The 11,155-nt window shown below is 42.9% G+C and overlaps 1 protein-coding gene across 2 annotated transcripts in view; it reads left to right on the forward strand.

The window, feature by feature from the left end:
• The first annotated feature begins 1,030 nt into the window (after positions 1 to 1,030).
• acsl2 (acyl-CoA synthetase long chain family member 2) overlaps positions 1,031 to 11,155 on the forward strand; it is a 47,074-nt gene continuing 36,949 nt past the window's right edge. For both annotated transcript variants that reach the window (XM_035998910.1, XM_031305082.2), the window contains exon 1: positions 1,031 to 1,162. The gene's annotated coding sequence lies outside the window, so the exon portion shown is untranslated. The remainder of the gene's footprint in view (positions 1,163 to 11,155) is intronic.

The following is an 11,155-nucleotide window of genomic DNA, read 5'->3' on the forward strand; positions in this document are numbered from 1 at the left end:
CTTTTCCCCTCAGTTTCTCTAACTGGATCGGCAAATCAATGGAGCAAATGTTTTGTTACTGGGGAAATAGTCTTGTGCAACAGAAAACTCAGATTGGACAGATAGTCTAGCTGTCTGGATTTACCCTGCAGAGATCTGAGGAGCAGTTAACCATAGTCCTCACAAATCCACCGGAGTTTAGAATGGCAACACAAAAAAAGAGGAAGGTGACGGACATCCGGCAGGAACGGAGCAATCCCGGAAGTTGAACATCGGGAATATAGACTACAGGGGAAATATCGCCACAGAATTCTGTGAACTGGTTTTCGCCAATTCCTACCCTACTGTACCTATGTTATGTAGCTTAAAAATAGAAATATCAGACAGTGTTTGCCTCTCTTTAGGTGTCAGGAGTGAAAATGAGTCATCCTCAACATTTGTTGTGTTCTGGTTTCAGAACGATGAAGACAGTTGGATATAAAACAGGATGTCGGCTCTAAAGGATGATTCTTTTCCTCGGCAACTATCATGTTTTTCCCAAACGATTTTTAGGCATTGTATTATCAAATGGCTTGAAAAATAGTGTAAATAGCTGCTGTAAATAGAGCATGCCCCCGGACCGCCCCTAGGTTTGGGCTGGGCCCCAAATATAAACACTGTCTGGCTCTGCCCATGGAGTGGCTTGATTAAACCATGCTTCAGGAATAATTGATTGATGTTATAGCTAAAAATATGTAACAGTACATTACAAATAAATAAAATGGTGAACACCAAAAGAGGAAAACATAAAAAAGACATATTTTGTAATTGTGTTAAATCATTTTTTCATTCTTTCAATTCTCTGTTTCAGCATTTTCATTAATTAAGTCTTAACTTTGATTCATCATATTTCCTTCTTTTAGATTTAATTTCTTTGCTATAAAGTTGAAATATGACATGTCAAGTAATAATTAAATATGAAGAAAAAAAACATAGTTCAATTATAAGTCTGGGGGAACTTTTCCAGCTAATAAAACAAGGATGCGCACGTTTACCTCAGAGCTTTTATTTTCGAAGGTCTTGACCGGAAATAGAGTCCTAATCTCCCTAGTTTGACGTGCGAAGATATTTCGATGGATCTGCAGTTTAAGTAGGAACTTGGGAGCACAATCTTAGGAACATTTGGAGGCCTGAGTTTACCGAGGTAAGTTTAATTAGCTCTTTCTTTGTTTATGAGTTTGTTCTCAGTCGGTTCTGCTCGATATCAGAAACCTAAACTAAGAAGGCTCAGATTCGGATGTAAAAAGTAAGTTGTGTCTGCAGCTCGGTTACCGAGCTGAGAGTCGGTTGTAGTCCTCGGAGCTCTGTGGAGATGAATGAACCTGCTGACAAACTGTTGCAGAAGTTTGAAAGAGTTGAGTTTTGCCTTTAAATGATCCAGTGATGACATACAGACACAGTTCTTAGTAATGCTGCGTTCAAAACGCATTGGATGAAGTGATTCTTTACACTGATGCCTCATTTAGATGCGATTTAAAGATGCATGCATTATTGTCTCATGTGCTCAACTGAAGCTTTAATTTATATTGATCTCATGAGGCTTTTTTCTTACTGTAGAATTGCGCAGACACTTTAAGATTTCTGGATATTTCTTGCAATGTGATTCCAAATTCTTTAAAAGACCTGGGGTGCATTTAATGTGTGTCTGTCATCCTAAGTAGCCTACAGGTTTTTTCCTGGCTCATAGCAGAGGGTCTATGGATCCCCCCCCCCCCCAAAGGACATTTTGAGTGTCAAACACTTCATTTCTTGCTTTTTCCTTACTGTAGTATTTGTAGAATTCATGGCGCAGACCTTAAGATTTCTGGATATTTCTTGCAGTGTGTTTCCAAATTCTTTCAAAGACCTGGGGTGCACTTATGTGTATCTGTCATCTTAAGTACAGGTTTGTTGAGCCTCAAACTCTTCATTTCCTGCATTCTGATATATGTGTATGCACCAGTTTATGGTGGAAACGTCTTTATGTGAAGGAAAACACTAAAGTGAGATGGCAGGTGACAAAATTCAGAATATAAAGAATATAATGGACTATAATGCAGTATAGAGGTCTTCTCTATATCAGGGAGCTGGGCACACCGAGTACACATTGACCCCAAAGTCCAGTTGGTGTGATGAGTGTGAACACTGGGTACCGTACCCCGGTACGGTTGGTCGATTTTGTGCCCAAGAAATCCACTTGAAAAAAAGTAATCTCTTGAGTACAGTTCATGCGTAATGTTGCTCCCATACGGTTCTCATCAGGTGTACAAACCAACTGTACCAGAACACAGAAGTGGACTACTATTAAAGGTGCAGTAGGTAAGACTTATTAAACTATCTTTCTGTCATATTTGCTGAAACTGACCCTATGTTCCAGTAGAACTACATGAAACGGGTAATAAAAAAAAACAATCTGGCTCCTCTGCCACCACCTACAGCCTGTTCAGATGCACCAATCAGGGCCGGGGGGGGGGGGGGTCTAACTGCGGTGTCAATCACTGCTCATGCACACGCATTCATTCTCCCTTGTGGGGGGAGGGGCTTAGGAGACCGTTTTGGGCTTTAGCAGAAAGGGGGGAGGGACTGAGAAGTTGTTGATGTTCAAATTTTTCAAAGTCCTGGATCTTCTCAATCCTACCTACAGCACCTTTTTAAAATCCAGTGCTAAAACCAAAAAATCCTCCATGCAGGAAAACCCCTGGAAGTAGCCTACAGCCCTGTGGTATTTTGTCCCTGATCCAAGCTGGAGATGATTATGGGTTGGGAAGAGTTTGTGTTTGAACTGTAGGTTTTCTGACATTCTTTTGTCAAATCACAGTCCTGTCCATGTCAAGTCAATTCCATCTTGCCCAATTATCACAAATTACAAATTAGCTCTAGAGCTGGGTATCGACACCGATTTCCCGATTCGATTCCGATTCACAAGGTCCCGATTCTACATTGATTGGATTAGGGATATGTCAGTAAATACCAATTTAGCTTTGATATGAAAGAGATTCTCAGAGAACTAATGCTGTAAATTGTGCGAGGAACCCTCTAACCTGGTGCAATATTAAAACTAGTAATGCTGTCGTTAAGAATTGACCCCAAAGCAGTTAAGCAGAGACAGAACATTTTTTACAAGTGCTTTCTTTAGTGCAGAAGGAGTGATGCAGGGACGGAGACCTAAAGGCAGTTTTTCCCTCACCAAAATGTACCCTAACTTTGGAGCGTTATTTAGCAAGACATGGATTCCTTACATCGTCTAGTTTCATATGATACCAACATCTTTAGCTTTAAAACGGAGCTTCTTAAAAGATCGATCTCAGGATTTTGAATCGATATCGAATCATTCAAATGAAGATCGATTTGAATCAGAAAATCTATTTTTATTTTTTTTTTAAAAACCCAGCCCTATACATACAAAAACATCTATCCTTAGACCGTCAATTTGGATAAGCCCTGAGGAAAAACTTTTTGTTTGTCTTTTACTTTGCCTGAGTATTGTATCTTTCTCAACCTGCACGTCTAGCATGCAACGTGTTTGAAGTTGTCCACATGGCCCGATGCCAGCTCTCTGCCCTCCTCTCTTGACTGTTTGACAGTTACCGTGTATAGCAACTGCGGTTTGTGTGTCTTGGTCGTACAAGGTTGGATGATCCGCCCTGGTGCACAAAAACACTCACTGATGCAAAATATTTGTCCACAGAGATACACTCAAACAATACAAAACACTCTAAGGACTTTTAATCTCCTATTTTAATTTCAGTATACATCGAAATACAGAGTACCATCTCTTTGGAACAATCTACCGGCATCACTACAATCAACCTAACCCTAACCCATCTACATTGTCATCATTCAAAAAACATTTGAAAGGCTGTGACGAACGATTATTTTCATTGGCGATTCATCATTTGATTGTTTTTTCCATTAATCGATTAGTTGTTTGGTCTATAAAATGTCATGAAATGGTGAAAAATGTCGATCAGTGTTTCCTAAAGTCCCAAGATGACGTCCTCAAATGTCTTGTTTTGTCCACAACTCAAAGATATTCAGCCGGGCACCTGGGTAGCTCACCTGGTAGAGCACGCGCCCATAGAGGTTTACTTCTCGAAGAAAGAAGATATTCAGCCATCAAAACCACCAGACTCCATTTAAAAAAGCAATACTTTTAGCGTGTAGAGCCAACATATGTAAATCGGTAAACTATGTGTTTCAACCAAAACTAGAGTTGTGATGGTTGGAAAATTGGAAAGATGACCCAAAACGGCTTTTCATAGTTTTATTTTGTTTCTGTCGACTTTGAATGAAGTGTATTTTACGATGCTAAAATTGCTGTTTATTTACATGGAGTTTGGTGGGTTTGGCGAACGCAATTTTGCAGATGTTTTAATGTTTGAAAAAAGGATCTTACACTTTATCAGAAAGGTAAACCTCCTTAGAAATCCTTTTCATAATGTTGTCAGACACTTAGAATATTAATCTGAGCCTGTCAGTGGCAAAACAAGCACTTTTGTGACGGTAAATACACAAAAACATAGGAAAATAGGGTCCAGGTTGAAAAAAACGTTAGTTACCCTTTAAGAAGCTGGAAGCTGGACTTTTTTCATAAAAAATAACCAATTAAACCAATTAATTGATTATCAAAATAGTTAGCGATTTACTGAATAGTTGACAATCAATCGATTAATCTTTGCAGCTCTATTGCTATGGAGTGCATACAGAACACAGGTTCATTGGGGGACGACAGGCAAGTAACAGGTAGCCTGAGGCAGTCTGCATGTTTGTACATTTAATCCAGCTGACAAGCAGAGACAGCCCTGAGAGATATTCAGACCTGCTATGTGGCAGAATATGTAATGTACGGTAACAGAAACCAAAAACTGGTTTTGAGAAACATTTGACTCAATTGATTCAATGATGACTAAGACTGTCAAACACTGTTTGTAAGCCACGTTTCGGGGGATGAATAGAAAGCAACACACACACCACGTGCTTTGTCTCCTTTGTGGTGCAGGGAATTAAGACGTCCGCTATACTCGCCGCAGCCGACCTGTCACGTGCCAATGTGACGTCATGGGAGCGCCGTAACTATTTATACTCGCGCGTAGTGGTCGTGACACTAGTTGCAGTCTTCTCCTGAACAGAGGAGGCGCTAATGAGGAAAGGCTACCGACTTTGCTATTTCTACGGACTAGAAGAAGAAGGTAAACAACGGCAGAATTGGCAGCAGCATTGACGTCAATGCTTCGATTTGATTCGATGACCTACTTCGTCGGATCAAGCCTTTCATTCACCATAAAAGAACTCATCTTAACCCAGTAAGTTTACAAGAGAGACTTGCAGTCACTCAGAGTCCTGGCATCCGGTTGCCCTCGAACTCGTCCATGCTTCCTGTTTCTGCTTTGTCGTGCGCCGTTGAAAAAAATAGAGTGGTGCACTTAAAATCTTGGCACGCCAGCGAGATCTACGTCATTTTTGTATTAGTTTTTAGAAATATCTCATGATATATTGTCTCTGGAAGTGTATTCAACTTTTGTTTTTGTTAAAGAAGGAAAAGAACATTGCAATACTCAAAACCATCGAATCGCAGCTCTTCTAGAATCGCAATAAATAAAAATCTCAATACAAAGAATCGAATCGGGACAAAAGCGTATCGTCCAGCCCTAGGACGTACACAAGACATAACTCATAATACATAACTGCCCTTCTCTTGACTCCCTAAAAAATTTCTTCTCTTGTTTCTCTGTATATTTCATTTGGTGGGGGCGGGGTGCCATAAAATGCAACCACATAAAGTAAACTATATTAGGACCGGTGAAAAACGGTAAACATTGGAGATAAGTATTATTAGTAAAATATCTACCTTGTCTTAGGTCAAATCAGGGCTCAAATGTAGAATTTGAGAGTAGCTGTAGGGAGACATTTGTCCAGGGTTTAGGTTAATAAATGCAAACATATCATCATAAGCTTTTGGTACATTAAGAAGTAGAATGGCAGTTGTCAGGAATTTATTTTAGCGACATTACCATTGGGTAAAGCCTACTATTACATTAAAAAGCAGCAAGTGCAGAGACCTAAAATGAGGTGAGAAGTTAACTCTACTTCTTGCTCCACAAAACTCTGGCAGCCAGACTCTGTGTTGAGTTTTAAATTATTAAGAGAGACTTTTTGGTCAAGCCTGAGGGGATTAAAAAAGCAGTAAAAGCTGCTTTTAACAAATGTATGCATGTCTTTTTATCACCTGCGGACAAAAAAGGACTGACCTTAATAATGTTCTTTTAAGTAATAATGACTTTTTAGTTATTTCCCTAAATTAATAAATATTGATTTGGTCTGCTAGAAGAGCCAGAATAAAGTCCTCCTTAAAGCTACATTCCTGAACAGAATTAGAGCTGCATAGATTTAGTTGATTAAATTAATCGCCAACTTTTCTAATAATGGATTAATCGGTTTTGTCATTTCTTATGAAAAAATCCTTAAGAAGTCTCTGATTCCAGCTTGTTAAATGTGAATATGTTCTAGTTTCTTCTCTCCTTTGTGACAGTAAACTGAATATCTTTGAGTTGTGGACAAAACAAGACATTTGAGGACGTCATTTTGGGACTTTGGGAGACACTGATCGACATTTTTCACCATTTTCTGACATCTTAGAGACCAAACAACTTATCCACTCATCCAGAAAATTATTTAAATTAAATAATCGGCAATGAAAACAACCGTCAGTTGCAGCCCTACATAGAATAAGTCCCTGAATTACTGTACGAGAAGAGTGAGAAGAGGCTGTGCACAGTGGCCTGCGAAGCTTCTGGGGTGATGCTGGGGAATGCTTCCCCCTGACCCAGAAAACTACAGGAGGTGACATGCGGAGGGGGCGGGGGGGGAGGTTTTTATGGGACGGAAGCGACAGCATTTTGCAGCAATGAACTCTACACACTGTCCGTGTGCTCTCAGAAGTGAATGGTCCGATGGAGGGGGACACGTGAGGTTGGCTGGCACGGCGGGCAGCGGGGGGGTGGGGGGTGTTCTCCGGCTGTGATTCCCAAATGAAGCGTGAAGAACACAGACACACACTCGGTCACAATTAAGTTTTACTTGTCGAGGAAGAAGGAGATGAAGAATGAATGAGCGAGAACACGCAACTTGCACGTAGAAAACCCCTTCCAGTGTTTCCCCCAGAAGAGTTGTTTAGCCCGGTGGCAAGTGTCTTTTTTTTTTTTTTTTTTCGACGAGGGCCCAGCTGAGGCCAGTCACAGACTGATGGCAGCTTTAATGAAGAGCCCAGTAGTTTCTGTGATAACAGAATCATGGACGGAATCATGAAATTGAGAATTAAAAAAAGCTATAAGACAGATTCCATAGGGCCGTACATTAAATCAGTGCTAAGTGGGGTTGGGCATCGAGAACCGATTCCTACTCGGAATCGTCTCAAAAATTACGATTCCAGTGAAATCGTTTCTTCATTGGAATCGTTTAGAGGATTTGGTTTAAAATCCGATCATCGGTTCAAAATTTAACATGAGCAAGTTTTGGTTTCGCAGCAGTTTTGTTGTGTTGCAGCCACGGAGCACAGTAAGCAGCGCTCTAGTCTGGCTTTATTTTACGTAGAAAAAGCACGGTAAAACTGCAAACCACCATTGATTCAAAATAAAATGTTTTCTTATTTGTGAAATAAGCATGTGACCCGTTTCATCTCCACCCCTCAAAGAATCAGAATCGATAAGAACCGGAATCAAAAGGAAGAATTGGAATCAGAATTGTTAAAATCCAAACGATGCCCAACCCTAGTACTAAGAGCTAACTGGAGATTTGAAAATATGACGTATTAAGTTATAAGTTTTAAACCGAGCCGCCCCACTGTAACACAAAAAATATATATATAAAGTACATTCAAAAATAATTCCCAGTGGTTTAGGCCTGGTGGGGGGGGGGCAACTTAGGGCAGGCTTGCCATACACTGGGGGAAACACTGCCTTCACTTTCCACAAGACGTTTGTGAGTCTCCCATGGTGTCGAATTCACTTGACTCCAATCAGGATTGCCACAGACAATGCAACATTTGTGCATTTGTTTCCTCTCCAGCCAGAGGTTTCATGTAACTAAGCAGCACCAGGTTCAGTCATCACTATACAATTCAATTCAATTTTATTTATAGTATCAAATCATAACAGGAGTTATCTCAAGACACTCTACAGATAGAGTAGGTCTAGAACACACTCTATAGTTTACAAAGCCTCTACAATTCCAGTAATTCCCCCAAGAGCAAGCATTTAGTGCGACAGTGGCGAGGAAAAACTCCCTTTTAGGAAGAAACCTCGGACAGACCCAGACTCTTGGTGGACGGTGTCTGACAGTGCCGGTTGGGGATGTGATGAACAGTGGCAATAATAGTCACAAAGATAATGGAACAGTGACTACAAATGGTAGTCGTAGTAGTTCATGTCATAGCAGGGCACTGTAGGGCGTTACAGAATGTAGCGTGGCACAGCAGAGCATAGCAGGACGTAGCAGGACGCAGCAGGGTTCAGCAGGACGCAGCAGGACACCGCAGAGCGTAGCAGGACACAGCAGGGCACCGCACAGCGTAGCAGGACACAGCAGGGCACCGCAGAGCGTAGCAGGGGTGTAGCAGGACACAGCAGGGCACAGCAGGGCACCGCAGAGCGTAGCAGGACACAGCAGGACACTGCAGAGCGTAGCAGGGGTGTAGCAGGACACAGCAGGGCACCGCAGAGCGTAGCAGGACACAGCAGGACACTGCAGAGCGTAGCAGGGGTGTAGCAGGACACAGCAGGGCACCGCAGAGCGTAGCAGGACACAGCAGGACACTGCAGAGCGTAGCAGGGGTGTAGCAGGACACAGCAGGGCACCGCAGAGCGTAGCAGGACACAGCAGGACACTGCAGAGCGTAGCAGGGGTGTAGCAGGACACAGCAGGGCACTGCAGAGCGTAGCAGGGGTGTAGCAGGACACAGCAGGGCACTGCAGAGCGTAGCAGGGTGTAGCAGGACACAGCAGGACACTGCAGAGCGTAGCAGGGTGTAGCAGGACACAGCAGGGCACTGCAGAGCGTAGCAGGGGTGTAGCAGGACACAGCAGGGCACTGCAGAGCGTAGCAGGGTGTAGCAGGACACAGCAGGACACTGCAGAGCGTAGCAGGGTGTAGCAGGACACAGCAGGACACTGCAGAGCGTAGCAGGGTGTAGCAGGACACAGCAGGGCACTGCAGAGCGTAGCAGGGTGTAGCAGGACACAGCAGGACACTGCAGAGCGTAGCAGGGTGTAGCAGGACACAGCAGGACACTGCAGAGCGTAGCAGGGGTGTAGCAGGACACAGCAGGGCACCGCAGAGCGTAGCAGGACACAGCAGGACACTGCAGAGCGTAGCAGGGGTGTAGCAGGACACAGCAGGGCACCGCAGAGCGTAGCAGGACACAGCAGGACACTGCAGAGCGTAGCAGGGGTGTAGCAGGACACAGCAGGGCACTGCAGAGCGTAGCAGGGGTGTAGCAGGACACAGCAGGGCACTGCAGAGCGTAGCAGGGTGTAGCAGGACACAGCAGGACACTGCAGAGCGTAGCAGGGTGTAGCAGGACACAGCAGGGCACTGCAGAGCGTAGCAGGGTGTAGCAGGACACAGCAGGACACTGCAGAGCGTAGCAGGGTGTAGCAGGACACAGCAGGGCACTGCAGAGTGTAGCAGGGTGTAGCAGGGAGTGCAGCAGGACCACGGCGACAGCTGCAACCAAGATCTTGGTGTCATCCTAATCCAAGGAAATATGCTGGGCGAAAAAAAAAAAAACATAAGGACTCCGGGGAGTAAACTCCCCAGAGCTAGGGTGTAGTAATCTTCCAGCTGTCCTGGCACCACACCTCATAGGTCACTTTTGATTTAGTTTAGTTTATTCACACATTATAAAAAAAACAACATGCTTGATGCATGTAAAAAGTCTCTGATTCCAGCATCTTGAATGTGAATATTTTCTAGTTTCTTCTCTCCTCTTTTTGGGAAACACTGATCCACATTTTTCACCATTTTCTGACCAAACAACTCATCGATTAATCGAGAAAGCAATCAACAGATTATTCGACAATGAAAACAATTGTTAGCTGCAGCTCTACATAGCAACAAGTCAATTTATTTCCATTTTTAAAAGGATTTAGTTTGTTGGATCAAACATCATTTGATGATCACATGATGTCATCATGTGTGCCCTGTTGAGTTGAGATTTGACTTGATAATCGATTATTCGTTAAAGTAATTTTTCATACAAAAATGGCTGAAAATGCTGTTTTTAGTCTCTCAAATCAGGACGTTTCCTGCTTATTTCTGTTATATGTCATATTAAACTGAATATCTTTGGGTTTTGGACTGACACAGCAAGACATTTAAAGACGTCACCTTGTTTATAGACCAGAGGATTAATCGAGAAAATAATCGGCAGATTAATCGATAATAAATATAATAGGGCTGCAACTAACGATCATTTTCATCATCAATTAATTGGTCGGTCGGTTCTTTTCTCGATTAATGTATTAGTTAGCCTAGAAATCTAGATGCACCCTAGTGGCAGCAAATGTAATTTGCAGCCAGGGTTGGGGAAAAACCAAACTCTGGTCAGGCCAATCACATCGTGTGTAGAGTCGGTGGGCGGGCTTAACATAATAACGGCAGAGTTGCGACGGTTCCGCGTGAATTCCCTGCTACTTGAAAACAAAGAAGATGGCTGCTGCTGCTGGCGAACAGCGGTCTTTGGAGTCGGCTTTGGCTGCGACTCTGGAAGACTTGGAGTTCAGCTTTTCTTTGAGAAAAGAACAAAGAACGGCACTGAAGTCATTCTTAAAAAAGGAAGATGTGGTTGGAGTTTTGCCGACCGGATACCTTCTTCGTTGCTCTGGTTGGTTGTAGAGCTATCCTATTGCGTGCAGAGAGAATTTGAAAGACAACCGTTTATCCCGCCCTTCGGATTGAGCCCTACCAATGATGAGTTTTCAGACCCAACATCTTGATGTGGGTCTGGCTGGTCAGGCTATGCAGTAGTTGTTTGGTCTATAAAATACGGTGGCCGACAGGGGCAGACGCCCTGCAACTTAAGAAAACACACGCAAATAGACAAAACATAAGCAAATTAAGAAAACATGTTCATTAATTTGACAACACAAGAGCAGCATTCAGC

Source organism: Sander lucioperca, chromosome 2 (genome assembly GCF_008315115.2).
Source record: "Sander lucioperca isolate FBNREF2018 chromosome 2, SLUC_FBN_1.2, whole genome shotgun sequence".
In the NCBI taxonomy this organism is placed as follows: Eukaryota; Metazoa; Chordata; class Actinopteri; order Perciformes; family Percidae; genus Sander; species Sander lucioperca.